Source organism: Pristiophorus japonicus, chromosome 3 (assembly GCF_044704955.1).
Source record: "Pristiophorus japonicus isolate sPriJap1 chromosome 3, sPriJap1.hap1, whole genome shotgun sequence".
NCBI lineage: Eukaryota > Metazoa > Chordata > Chondrichthyes > Pristiophoridae > Pristiophorus > Pristiophorus japonicus.
Window position 1 is genome coordinate 76,122 of NC_091979.1, and position 13,737 is coordinate 89,858.

Genomic DNA, 13,737 nt, shown 5'->3' on the forward strand with positions numbered 1-13,737 from the left:
TTTTCAGCAGTTCGTTTTCTGAGAACTGCAGAATGTCTGACCTTGTGAGTTTGTGTTTTATCAGTCTGCACAAACGTGGAAATTAAAACTCATGCTTCAAACTGAATGCCTGAACAGAGACTTGAACCCTGGACACTGAGATTAAAAATCTGATGCTCTACCGACTGAGCTACCCAGGGTCTTGCTGTGCAAGCCCAATCTGCGATCATCACTGTCTGACACGAATCGCTCCCCCCTCCAGGCTTTGCAATACCTTCTGTCGTGCACTCGCCTGCACAGCGCATTGCTGTCACAGAATGGTTTCCACCTGCAAGATTCACAGAAGAAATAGGTTCCATTCGACAAACGGCTCATTTGTGAGCTGCGGCATGAATTGTGAGAAATGCAGGGACCTACACTTCATCATATTTATTACTGGCTTCAATCAACCATCACGGAGTTTTTCATATTCAGTTGTCATGTGGACACTGTGGTGGTGCTGCTGTAATGCTACAAATGGCAGTGATAAGTAACCAATGGCACATAGACAGATTAAGTGAGTGGGCACAACTATGGCAACTGCAGTTCAATGTGCATGACATAATCTACTTTCGAAGCAAGTAACATAATTCCCAGCATTTTTCTAAATGATGTGAAGCAACTTAGTGACAAGGAGGATAATAGTTCGTGAGTTGAAGTTCACAAATCAATAAAAACTGGTAGATATGAACAAAAAAACATCAAATTTCGAACATAACGCTGCTCTTTACCTCAAGGGGTCCTGCGCTACATGCGGGAGTGTACCAGGCGTCAGATGTATGGAACATTTTCATAGGCCATCGAGAACACTTCATTCAGTTGAGGATCATCTCCTGACGAAGAATATCCTGGCGTTGGAGAGTGAGCCTCACAGATCCACCACAATGATAAGGGCTTTGCAATTTCAATGACCAGCATAATTTGTATAAAGATTGATTGTGAAAGATTGACGAGCAATCAAGCCAATGTATGTAAAAGTTAAAATGAATTGAGACGCTCAATACGGACGCTCAATATTTCCTCCCTTGGGCAAATCACAAACAAGAGGCAAAATGATCAGATTTGTCGTCGGACTTGCAGCAGCAAAATCAGCCCATCAGATAAACAGAGGTAGAAATATGGACACCGATACTAAAACAGGGAACGACTACGCTTGGGGAAATCGAGCTCTCATGATTGCAAGCTGTGGATTTTCAGCAGCTCATTTTCTGAGGAAGGCAAGATGGTCTGACCTTGTCAGTTTGTGTTTTATCCACGAACGTGGAAATTAAAAGTCGTGTTTCAAACAGAACACCCGAACCCTGGACCCTCAGATTAAAAGTCTCAAGCTCTACCAACTGAGCTATCCAGGCTGTGATACAAAATGCCCACTCTGCGAACATCACTGTCTGACACGAATCGCTCCCCCTTCCAGGCTTTGCAATACCTTCTGTCGTGCACTCGCCTGCACAGCGCATTGCTGTCACAGACTGGTTTCCTCCTGCAAGATTCACAGAAGAAATAGATTCCATGCGACAAACGGCTCATTTGTGAGCAGCGGCATGAATTGTGAGAAATGCAGGGACCTACACTTCATCATATTTATTACTGGCTTCAATCAACCATCACAGAGTTTTTCATATTCAGTTGTCATGTGGACACTGTGGTGGTGCTGCTGTAATGCGACAAATGGCAGTGATAAGTAACCAATGGCACATAGACAGATTAAGTGAGTGGGCACAACTATGGCAACTGCAGTTCAATATGCGTGACATAATCTACTTTCGAAGCAAGTAACATAATTCCCAGCATTTTTCTAAATGATGTGAAGCAACTGAGTGACAAGGAGGATAATAGTTCGTGAGTTGAAGTTCACACATCAATAAAAACTGGTAGACATGTACAAAACAACATCAAATTTCGAACATAACGCTGCTCTTTACCTCAAGGGGTCCTGCGCTACATGCGGGAGTGTACAAGGCGTCAGATGTATGGAACATTTTCATAAGTCATCGAGAACACTTCATTCAGTTGAGGATCATCTCCTGACGAAGAATATCCTGGCGTTGGAGAGTGAGCCTCACAGATCCACCACAATGATAAGGGCTTTGCAATTTCAATGACGAGCATAATTTGTACAAAGATTGATTGTGAAAGATTGAGGAGCAATCAAGCCAATGTATGTAAAAGTTAAAATGAATTGAGACGCTCAATACGGGCGCTCAATATTTCCTCCCTTGGGCAAATCACAAACAAGAGGCAAAATGATCAGATTTGTCGTCGGACTTGCAGCAGCAAAATCAGCCCATCAGATAAACAGAGGTAGAAATATGGACACCGATACTAAAACAGGGAACGACTACGCTTGGGGAAATCGAGCTCTCATGATTGCAAGCTGTGGATTTTCAGCAGCTCATTTTCTGAGGAAGGCAAGATGGTCTGACCTTGTCAGTTTGTGTTTTATCCACGAACGTGGAAATTAAAAGTCGTGTTTCAAACAGAACACCCGAACCCTGGACCCTCAGATTAAAAGTCTGAAGCTCTACCAACTGAGCTATCCAGGCTGTGATACAAAATGCCCACTCTGCGAACATCACTGTCTGACACGAATCGCTCCCCCTTCCAGGCTTTGCAATACCTTCTGTCGTGCACTCGCCTGCACAGCGCATTGCTGTCACAGACTGGTTTCCTCCTGCAAGATTCACAGAAGAAATAGATTCCATGCGACAAACGGCTCATTTGTGAGCAGCGGCATGAATTGTGAGAAATGCAGGGACCTACACTTCATCATATTTATTACTGGCTTCAATCAACCATCACAGAGTTTTTCATATTCAGTTGTCATGTGGACACGGTGGTGGTGCTGCTGTAATGCTACAAATGGCAGTGATAAGTAACCAATGGCACATAGACAGATTAAGTGAGTGGGCACAACTATGGCAACTGCAGTTCAATGTGCGTGACATAATCTACTTTCGAAGCAAGTAATATAATTCCAAGCATTTTTCTAAATGATGTTAAGCAGCTAAGTGACGAGGAGGACAATAGTTCGTGAGTTGAAGTTCACACATCAATAAAAACTGGTAGACATGTACAAAAAAAGATCAAAATTCGAACATAACGCTGCTCTTTACCTCAAGGGGTCCTGCGCTACATGCGGGAGTGTACAAGGCGTCAGATGTATGGAACATTTTCATAGGCCATCGAGAACACTTCATTCAGTTGAGGATCATCTCCTGACGAAGAATATCCTGGCGTTGGAGAGTGAGCCTCACAGATCCACCACAATGATAAGGGCTTTGCAATTTCAATGACGAGCATAATTTGTACAAAGATTGATTGTGAAAGATTGACGAGCAATCAAGCCAATGTATGTAATAGTTAAAATGAATTGAGACGCTCAATACGGACGCTCAATATTTCCTCCCTTGGGCAAATCACAAACAAGAGGCAAAATGATCAGATTTGTCGTCGGACTTGCAGCAGCAAAATCAGCCCATCAGATAAACAGAGGTAGAAATATGGACACCGACAGTAAAACAGGGAACGACTATGCTCGTGGAAATCGAGCTCTCATGATTGCAAGCTGTGGATTTTCAGCAGTTCGTCTTCTGAGGAAGACAAGATGGTCTGACCTTGTCAGTTTGTGTTTTATCAGGCTGCACGAAAGTGGAAATTAAAAGTGATGCTTTAAACAGAATGCCCAAACAGGGACTTGAACCCTGTAACCTCAGATTAAAGGTCGAATGCTCTGCCTACTGAGCTATCCAGGCTCTAATGCAACATGCCCAATCTGCGAACATCACTGTCTGACACGAATCGCTCCCCCCTCCAGGCTTTGCAATACCTTCTGTCGTGCACTCGCCTACACAGCGCATTGCTGTCACAGAATGGTTTCCACCTGCAAGATTCACAGAAGAAATAGGTTCCATTCGACAAACGGCTCATTTGTGAGCTGCGGCATGAATTGTGAGAAATGCAGGGACCTACACTTCACGATATTTATTACTGGCTTCAATCAACCATCACAGAGTTTTTCATATTCAGTTGTGATGTGGACACTGTGGTGGTGCTGCTGTAATGCTACAAATGGCAGTGATAAGTAACCAATGGCACATAGACAGATTAAGTGAGTGGGCACAACTATGGCAACTGCAGTTCAATGTGCATGACATAATCTACTTTCGAAGCAGGTAACATAATTCCCAGCATTTTTCTAAATGATGTGAAGCAACTAAGTGACAAGGAGGATAATAGTTCGTGAGTTGAAGTTCACAAAACAATAAAAACTGGTAGATATGTACAAAAAAACATCAAATTTCGAACATAACGCTGCTCTTTACCTCAAGGGGTCCTGCGCTACATGCGGGAGTGTACCAGGCGTCAGATGTATGGAACATTTTCATAGGCCATCGAGAACACTTCATTCAGTTGAGGATCGTCTCCTGACGAAGAATATCCTGGCGTTGGAGAGTGAGCCTCACAGATCCACCACAATGATAAGGGCTTTGCAATTTCAATGACGAGCATAATTTGTACAAAGATTGATTGTGAAAGATTGAGGAGCAATCAAGCCAATGTATGTAAAAGTTAAAATGAATTGAGACGCTCAATACGGGCGCTCAATATTTCCTCCCTTGGGCAAATCACAAACAAGAGGCAAAATGATCAGATTTGTCGTCGGACTTGCAGCAGCAAAATCAGCCCATCAGATAAACAGAGGTAGAAATATGGACACCGATACTAAAACAGGGAACGACTACGCTTGGGGAAATCGAGCTCTCATGATTGCAAGCTGTGGATTTTCAGCAGCTCATTTTCTGAGGAAGGCAAGATGGTCTGACCTTGTCAGTTTGTGTTTTATCCACGAACGTGGAAATTAAAAGTCGTGTTTCAAACAGAACACCCGAACCCTGGACCCTCAGATTAAAAGTCTGAAGCTCTACCAACTGAGCTATCCAGGCTGTGATACAAAATGCCCACTCTGCGAACATCACTGTCTGACACGAATCACTCCCCCTTCCAGGCTTTGCAATACCTTCTGTCGTGCACTCGCCTGCACAGCGCATTGCTGTCACAGACTGGTTTCCTCCTGCAAGATTCACAGAAGAAATAGATTCCATGCGACAAACGGCTCATTTGTGAGCAGCGGCATGAATTGTGAGAAATGCAGGGACCTACACTTCATCATATTTATTACTGGCTTCAATCAACCATCACAGAGTTTTTCATATTCAGTTGTCATGTGGACACGGTGGTGGTGCTGCTGTAATGCTACAAATGGCAGTGATAAGTAACCAATGGCACATAGACAGATTAAGTGAGTGGGCACAACTATGGCAACTGCAGTTCAATGTGCGTGACATAATCTACTTTCGAAGCAAGTAATATAATTCCAAGCATTTTTCTAAATGATGTTAAGCAGCTAAGTGACGAGGAGGACAATAGTTCGTGAGTTGAAGTTCACACATCAATAAAAACTGGTAGACATGTACAAAAAAAGATCAAAATTCGAACATAACGCTGCTCTTGACCTCAAGGGGTCCTGCGCTACATGCGGGAGTGTACAAGGCGTCAGATGTATGGAACATTTTCATAGGCCATCGAGAACACTTCATTCAGTTGAGGATCATCTCCTGACGAAGAATATCCTGGCGTTGGAGAGTGAGCCTCACAGATCCACCACAATGATAAGGGCTTTGCAATTTCAATGACGAGCATAATTTGTACAAAGATTGATTGTGAAAGATTGACGAGCAATCAAGCCAAAGTATGTAATAGTTAAAATGAATTGAGACGCTCAATACGGACGCTCAATATTTCCTCCCTTGGGCAAATCACAAACAAGAGGCAAAATGATCAGATTTGTCTTCGGACTTGCAGCAGCAAAATCAGCCCATCAGATAAACAGAGGTAGAAATATGGACACCGACAGTAAAACAGGGAACGACTATGCTCGTGGAAATCGAGCTCTCATGATTGCAAGCTGTGGATTTTCAGCAGTTCGTCTTCTGAGGAAGACAAGATGGTCTGACCTTGTCAGTTTGTGTTTTATCAGGCTGCACGAAAGTGGAAATTAAAAGTGATGCTTTAAACAGAATGCCCAAACAGGGACTTGAACCCTGTAACCTCAGATTAAAAGTCGAATGCTCTGCCTACTGAGCTATCCAGGCTCTAATGCAACATGCCCAATCTGCGAACATCACTGTCTGACACGAATCGCTCCCCCCTCCAGGCTTTGCAATACCTTCTGTCGTGCACTCGCCTGCACAGCGCATTGCTGTCACAGAATGGTTTCCACCTGCAAGATTCACAGAAGAAATAGGTTCCATTCGACAAACGGCTCATTTGTGAGCTGCGGCATGAATTGTGAGAAATGCAGGGACCTACACTTCACGATATTTATTACTGGCTTCAATCAACCATCACAGAGTTTTTCATATTCAGTTGTGATGTGGACACTGTGGTGGTGCTGCTGTAATGCTACAAATGGCAGTGATAAGTAACCAATGGCACATAGACAGATTAAGTGAGTGGGCACAACTATGGCAACTGCAGTTCAATGTGCATGACATAATCTACTTTCGAAGCAGGTAACATAATTCCCAGCATTTTTCTAAATGATGTGAAGCAACTAAGTGACAAGGAGGATAATAGTTCGTGAGTTGAAGTTCACAAATCAATAAAAACTGGTAGATATGTACAAAAAAACATCAAATTTCGAACATAACGCTGCTCTTTACCTCAAGGGGTCCTGCGCTACATGCGGGAGTGTACCAGGCGTCAGATGTATGGAACATTTTCATAGGCCATCGAGAACACTTCATTCAGTTGAGGATCGTCTCCTGACGAAGAATATCCTGGCGTTGGAGAGTGAGCCTCACAGATCCACCACAATGATAAGGGCTTTGCAATTTCAATGACGAGCATAATTTGTATAAAGATTGATTGTGAAAGATTGACGAGCAATCAAGCCAATGTATGTAAAAGTTAAAATGAATTGAGACGCTCAATACGGGCGCTCAATATTTCCTCCCTTGGGCAAATCACAAACAAGAGGCAAAATGATCAGATTTGTCTTCGGACTTGCAGCAGCAAAATCAGCCCATCAGATAAACAGAGGTAGAAATATGGACACCTATCGTAAAACAGGGAACGACTATGCTCGTGGAAATCGAGCTATCATGATTGCAAGCTGTGGATTTTCAGCAGTTCGTTTTCTGAGGAAGGCAGGATGGTCTGACCTTGTCAGTTTGTGTTTTATCAGGCTGCACGAACGTGGAAATTAAAAGTCGTGCTTTAAACACAACGCCCGAACAGGGACTTGAACCCTGGACCCTCAGATTAAAAGTCTGATGCTCTACCGATTGAGCTATCCAGGCTCTAATGCAGCATTCCCAATCTGCGAACATCACTGTCTGATACGAATCGCTCCCCCCTCCAGGCTTTGCAATACCTTCTGTCGTGCACTCGCCTGCACAGCGCATTGCTGTCACAGACTGGTTTCCTCCTGCAAGATTCACAGAAGAAATAGGTTCCATTCGACAAACGGCTCATTTGTGAGCTGCGGCATGAATTGTGAGAAATGCAGGGACCTACACTTCACGATATTTATTACTGGCTTCAATCAACCATCACAGAGTTTTTCATATTCAGTTGTGATGTGGACACTGTGGTGGTGCTGCTGTAATGCTACAAATGGCAGTGATAAGTAACCAATGGCACATAGACAGATTAAGTGAGTGGGCACAACTATGGCAACTGCAGTTCAATGTGCGTGACATAATCTACTTTCGAAGCAAGTAATATCATTCCAAGCTTTTTTCTAAATGATGTTAAGCAGCTAAGTGACGAGGAGGATAATAGTTCGTGAGTTGAAGTTCACACATCAATAAAAACTGGTCGACATGGACAAAAAAACATCAAATTTCGAACATAACGCTGCTCTTTACCTCAAGGGGTCCTGCGCTACATGCGGGAGTGTACAAGGCGTCAGATGTATGGAACATTTTCATAGGCCATCGAGAACACTTCATTCAGTTGAGGATCATCTCCTGACGAAGAATATCCTGGCGTTGGAGAGTGAGCCTCACAGATCCACCACAATGATAAGGGCTTTGCAATTTCAATGACGAGCATAATTTGTATATAGATTGATTGTGAAAGATTGACAAGCAATCAAGCCAATGTATGTAATAGTTAAAATGAATTGAGACGCTCAATACGGACGCTCAATATTTCCTCCCTTGGGCAAATCACAAACAAAGGCAAAATGATCAGATTTGTCTTCGGACTTGCAGCAGCAAAATCAGCCCATCAGATAAACAGAGGTAGAAATATGGACACCTATAGTAAAACAGGGAACGACTGTGCTCGTGGAAATCGAGCTCTCATGATTGCAAGCTATGGATTTTCAGCAGTTCGTTTTCTGAGGAAGGCAGGATGGTCTGACCTTGTCAGTTTGTGTTTTATCAGGCTGCACGAACGTGGAAATTAAAAGTCGTGTTTCAAACAGAACACCCGAACCCTGGACCCTCAGATTAAAAGTCTGATGCTCTACGGACTGAGCTATCCAGGCTCTAACGCAGCATACCCAATCTGCGAACATCACTGTCTGACACGAATCGCTCCCCCCTCCAGGCTTTGCAATACCTTCTGTCGTGCACTCGCCTGCACAGCGCATTGCTGTCACAGAATGGTTTCCACCTGCAAGATTGACAGAAGAAATAGGCTCCCTTCGACAAACGGCTCATTTGTGAGCAGCGGCATGAATTGTGAGAAATGCAGGGACCTACACTTCATCATATTTATTACTGGCTTCAATCAACCATCACAGAGTTTTTCATATTCAGTTGTCATGTGGACACTGTGGTGGCGCTGCTGTAATGCTACAAATGGCAGTGATAAGTAACCAATGGCACATAGACAGATTAAGTGAGTGGGCACAACTATGGCAACTGCAGTTCAATGTGCGTGACATAATCTACTTTCGAAGCAAGTAACATAATTCCCAGCACTTTTCTAAATGATGTGAAGCAACTGAGTGACGAGGAGGACAATAGTTCGTGAGTTGAAGTTCACACATCAATAAAAACTGGTAGACATGTTCAAAACAACATCAAATTTCGAACATAACGCTGCTCTTTACCTCAAGGAGTCCTGCGCTACATGCGGGAGTGTACAAGGCGTCAGATGTATGGAACATTTTCATAGGCCATCGAGAACACTTCATTCAGTTGAGGATCATCTCCTGACGAAGAATATCCTGGCATTGGAGAGTGAGCCTCACAGATCCACCACAATGATAAGGGCTTTGCAATTTCAATGACGAGCATAATTTGTACAAAGATTGATTGTGAAAGATTGACGAGCAATCAAGCCAATGTATGTAAAAGTTAAAATGAATTGAGACGCTCAATACGGGCGCTCAATATTTCCTCCCTTGGGCAAATCACAAACAAGAGGCAAAATGATCAGATTTGTCTTCAGACTTGCAGCAGCAAAATCAGCCCATCAGATAAACAGAGGTAGAAATATGGACACCTATAGTAAAACAGGGAATGTCTATGCTCATGGAAATCGAGCTCTCATGATTGCAAGCTGTGGATTTTCAGCAGGTCGTTTTCTGAGGAAGGCAGGATGGTCTGACCTTGTCAGTTTGTGTTTTATCCGGCTGCACGAACGTGGAAATTAAAAGTCATGCTTTTAACAGAACGCCTCACAGATCCACCACAATGATAAGGGCTTTGCAATTTCAATGACGAGCATAATTTGTATAAAGATTGATTGTGAAAGATTGACGAGCAATCAAGCCAATGTATGTGTGGAAGTAAGAATCTATGAATCCATGGCTTATGAAAGAGGGAAGGCGTTAAATTCTTTTTATTAGCTATGCTTAAATAAATAATAAGACTAGAAAATAGCCACGCTTTTTAGCCTTCAAACTTACAGATGCAATTAAATGAATATCTGGTATTAAAAGGGAGTCTCCTTTGATTCTGCTTATTAGACTGTGAACAGAGAAAAACTATGCAAGGACAGATAGAGTGTGTACCTCCCGAGACGACCTTTGTACTCGCGGGACTAATGAATAAGATTCCTTTTCTATTTCTGTATTCAATTTCTGTATAAAGATAAGTGCAATTTGCTTGTACGATAGAGTTCTGCCTTGGTACGGTCCAAGCAAGCTCTCCAAGATATCTTGCTAGCTTTAGTAATAAACTTCTCTCGAAGCAACTTCTGAAAGTCTCCGCCTGAGTTAATTTAAGCTAAATATTTCCTCGACAGATTCTGGCGTAGTCGGCAGGATCTCTGATAACGAGATCCAAAAGAACTAAATTTAATTTTTTAAAGAGAAAGAGGAATTTTAAAGGACCTTCCTAGCTAAAAGAAGGAAGGTGCCTAGACCGTCCTCGCTGAAAGGGGGACGGGCCGACGAGATCCCCGAGAGGGTGAGGCATAAGGTAGCTACCGCTAAGAAGCTAAAATAACAAAAAGGCAAAAGGAGACCCCGAGCTGAGCGGAAAAGAGAACACCGGTGAGCGCTTTGTAAATTATTGTATATTTTGTAGGATTGTCCTAACTCTCATTTCAGAAAAGACCGCGGGACGTTGCACCCGGAAGAATGGGAAACGGCTCTAGTCGAGCAGGGCGCTCGCGCCCAGTTCCTAGAAAAGGAAAGACGGACGACCTCTCAACTGAAAGAATGAAAGTACATCCTAAAACTGAGAAAAGAATCAGTAAGGTAGTAAAGCAACGAGAGAAGGTAGGAGATCCCATTGTGCCGCCCGGCTCGCCGGCGGACACTGTAATTAAGGAAACAGGAGACGACAGATACGCGGTAATGTTTAGTAGCGATTTGTACGGTTGGTCTGATGGGGATTGGCCATATGGAGGAAGTTTTAAATTGTCCTTAATTGAGGAATGGAGACAGACCACCAAAGATGGGGCGGGGGACCCCACTTGGGATAAGGATTATATGGAGAATTGTTTTAAAAAATGGACAGAGGTGGCAAAGAGGCACCAGCCCCCTAAAATTAAAAAGAAGGAGGAGGAGAGTAAGGAGAAGCCCCCTCCCTCTTACCGCTTTGACCGCTTCCCCTGTCGGCTTATACCCCCGTCTTCCAACCACCAAGCCAGATGATTGGCAGGAGATTATAGAAATAGTGGCCGCTCAGCTGGATCAGGCCTCTAGGAGACGAGAAAATCCACAAAACCCACTAGAAAATGAAAACGGGGCAGGTGGAGGAGCCGATGGAGGAGACCCGGGAGCATCTGGGTCAGGGGACGCCAGAGCCTCTGGACAAGAGGGCATAGACCACAGATATGGGGTAGAAACAAGAGGGCAAGCGGCTCAAAGAGAAGCCGCTGATTCTACATCCCAAACCCCCGTCGGCCAAAATCCTAGGGTAATGATAGGAACTACGGCAGTTTTAAAACCATGGTCCCCTGGAGAAGCCAGAGATATGATATCAGCCGCCCCTAATCCTGTTAAGAAGCCAGTAGCCTTTCACAACTGGCTTGAGCAAACCTGTACCATTTATAACCCCCTCCCCGGAGATGTGAAATTATTACTGCAGGCAGCATATGGGTCCTCTTGGCAGGGGGTAAAAGATATGTTCCCTATACCCGCCGGCGAAAATGGAGATTGGCGGGAAGATAATGACATGGAAGGAAATGAGTCCCGGGAACATTGGTTACAACACCGGGGCAAGGATGCCATATTAAAGGGAGCTAAAAAACATGGAGGTATTGGAGAAGTCACCCGCTGCTTGCAGAAAGCAGAAGAATCGATGATAGATTTTGCAGGCAGATGGAAAAATAGTTGAGACGAGCATGCAGGAATACCAATGGATCAAAATGAACCTTTGGTAGTGCAGACTTTGTTGATTTGCATGTTGCCACAACAAGCAAGAACATACAAAATTAAGGTCTTGGACTGGCAAGGAAAAAGTTGGAAAGAAACGATCACAGTACTGGCCAACATGGATAGGGAGGGACTATTCACCTATAAGGAAAACAAGGCTAAAACAGCAGGTCAGTACTATCAGCAGAAAGGAAGAGGACAAGTGCAGAATAATAGAGGAGGATATGGGGGACGAGGATGAGGAAGAGGGAGAGGACAGTGGCCCCAAAGAGACCGCTCTCAAGATGAGTGTAGAAATTGCGGAAGAAAAGGGCATTGGGCTCGCGATTGTAGGTGCCCCCCGAAACAGGGTGGAAGATTGCAAGGGGGTTTCCCCGAACCTCCACCTCCCTTGGCCCCTCAGTTTTCGTTCTCTAACCCCAACCCGCACCAATCAGCATCGGGATGCCCCGGAGGCTTAGTAGTACAGGCGCCAGCCCTCCGCCTATCAGCGGACAGAGAAGAAAACCCTCTGGCAGCAGTAAAAGTAGGAGACACTTATGTGAAGTTCCTGGTGGATACCGGTGCTACTATGTCTTCTGTACCATCCTCTGTGGGATTACCTGTAAGCAACACCACCGTCTTAAGTATGGGTGTGGCCGGTATCCCCATGAAAGAATTTTTATCTGAACCTACCAAATTGATAATTGAAGGACAATCCGTTAATGATGAGACTTTGATAGTCTCTAAAACAACACCGCTCCCTTTATTGGGAAGACAGACTTTGTGCAAACTAGGAGCCACAATTTATTGCACAAAGGAAGGAATGTACATGGAGCTCCCTCCAAATAAAATCCATCAGTTCTTTAATGGGATTGAAGAAGAGAGAAGGGAGGATAACAAAGAAAAGGCTGCCCTCTATTGTTGGCAATTGATTGGCAGCTTCTATTCCCCCTTGATACATGAAGTTATACAAAACTTAAAAGCTAAATTTGACTCTAATACTGAAGAATTGATGTATATAATTTTGACAAGCTTTGAGGCAGTTCAGCTTCACTGTACAGCCTGGAACACTCGCCAAAAGGCTGAAACTTACCAGTGTTTGGTACAATCCTTTTTAAATAAAGAAGAAATAGTCGAAGCTACGCCCTGCATTTATTTTGGACCAGAAGGATTGGGGGTAGCCATCGATTTGACACCCTTACAGCAACAGCAGTTTAGGGAAGCGAACTCGACACCCCATCTGACCTTGGCTGTAAAACCGCCAGCGAAACCTAAAGATATGGGTCCGATGATTGTAGGAATAGAAAGAGAAAAAAAGCAACACGGCTATCAACCTTGGGCAGTAATAAAATTGCAAAGTGTTCAGATAGACTTTATCACCCACAACAGGGGGATTCTCCAGTGGAAAGGTAAAAATCATGCCTCCACTTTTGAAAAACAGCAACCCCCGGAACAACAAAGCCCTAAGCTGCCAATGGCATTGAATCAAGTATCTTCTGAACTTTGGGCAAAGCATAAGAATCATGTTGGGCAAGTATATTCAATAAAACATCAATAAAAACTGGTAGACATGTACAAAAAAACATCAAAATTCGAACATAACGCTGCTCTTTGCCTCAAGGGGTCCTGCGGTACATGCGGGAGTGTACAAGACGTCAGATGTATGGAACATTTTCATAAGCCATCGAGAACACTTCATTCAGTTGAGGATCATCTCCTGACGAAGAATATCCTGGCGTTGGAGAGTGAGCCTCACAGATCCACCACAATGATAAGGGCTTTGCAATTTCAATGACGAGCATAATTTGTACAAAGATTGATTGTGAAAGATTGAGGAGCAATCAAGCCAATGTATGTAAAAGTTAAAATGAATTGAGACGCTCAATACGGGC

The 13,737-nt window shown here is 43.8% G+C and overlaps 1 non-coding gene across 1 annotated transcript; it reads right to left on the reverse strand.

The window, feature by feature from the left end:
- Positions 1-7,306: 7,306 nt before the first annotated feature.
- On the reverse strand, positions 7,307-7,379 carry trnak-uuu (transfer RNA lysine (anticodon UUU)). The gene has a single exon. It is a non-coding gene; the product is annotated as a tRNA-Lys (tRNA).
- Positions 7,380-13,737: the final 6,358 nt, after the last annotated feature.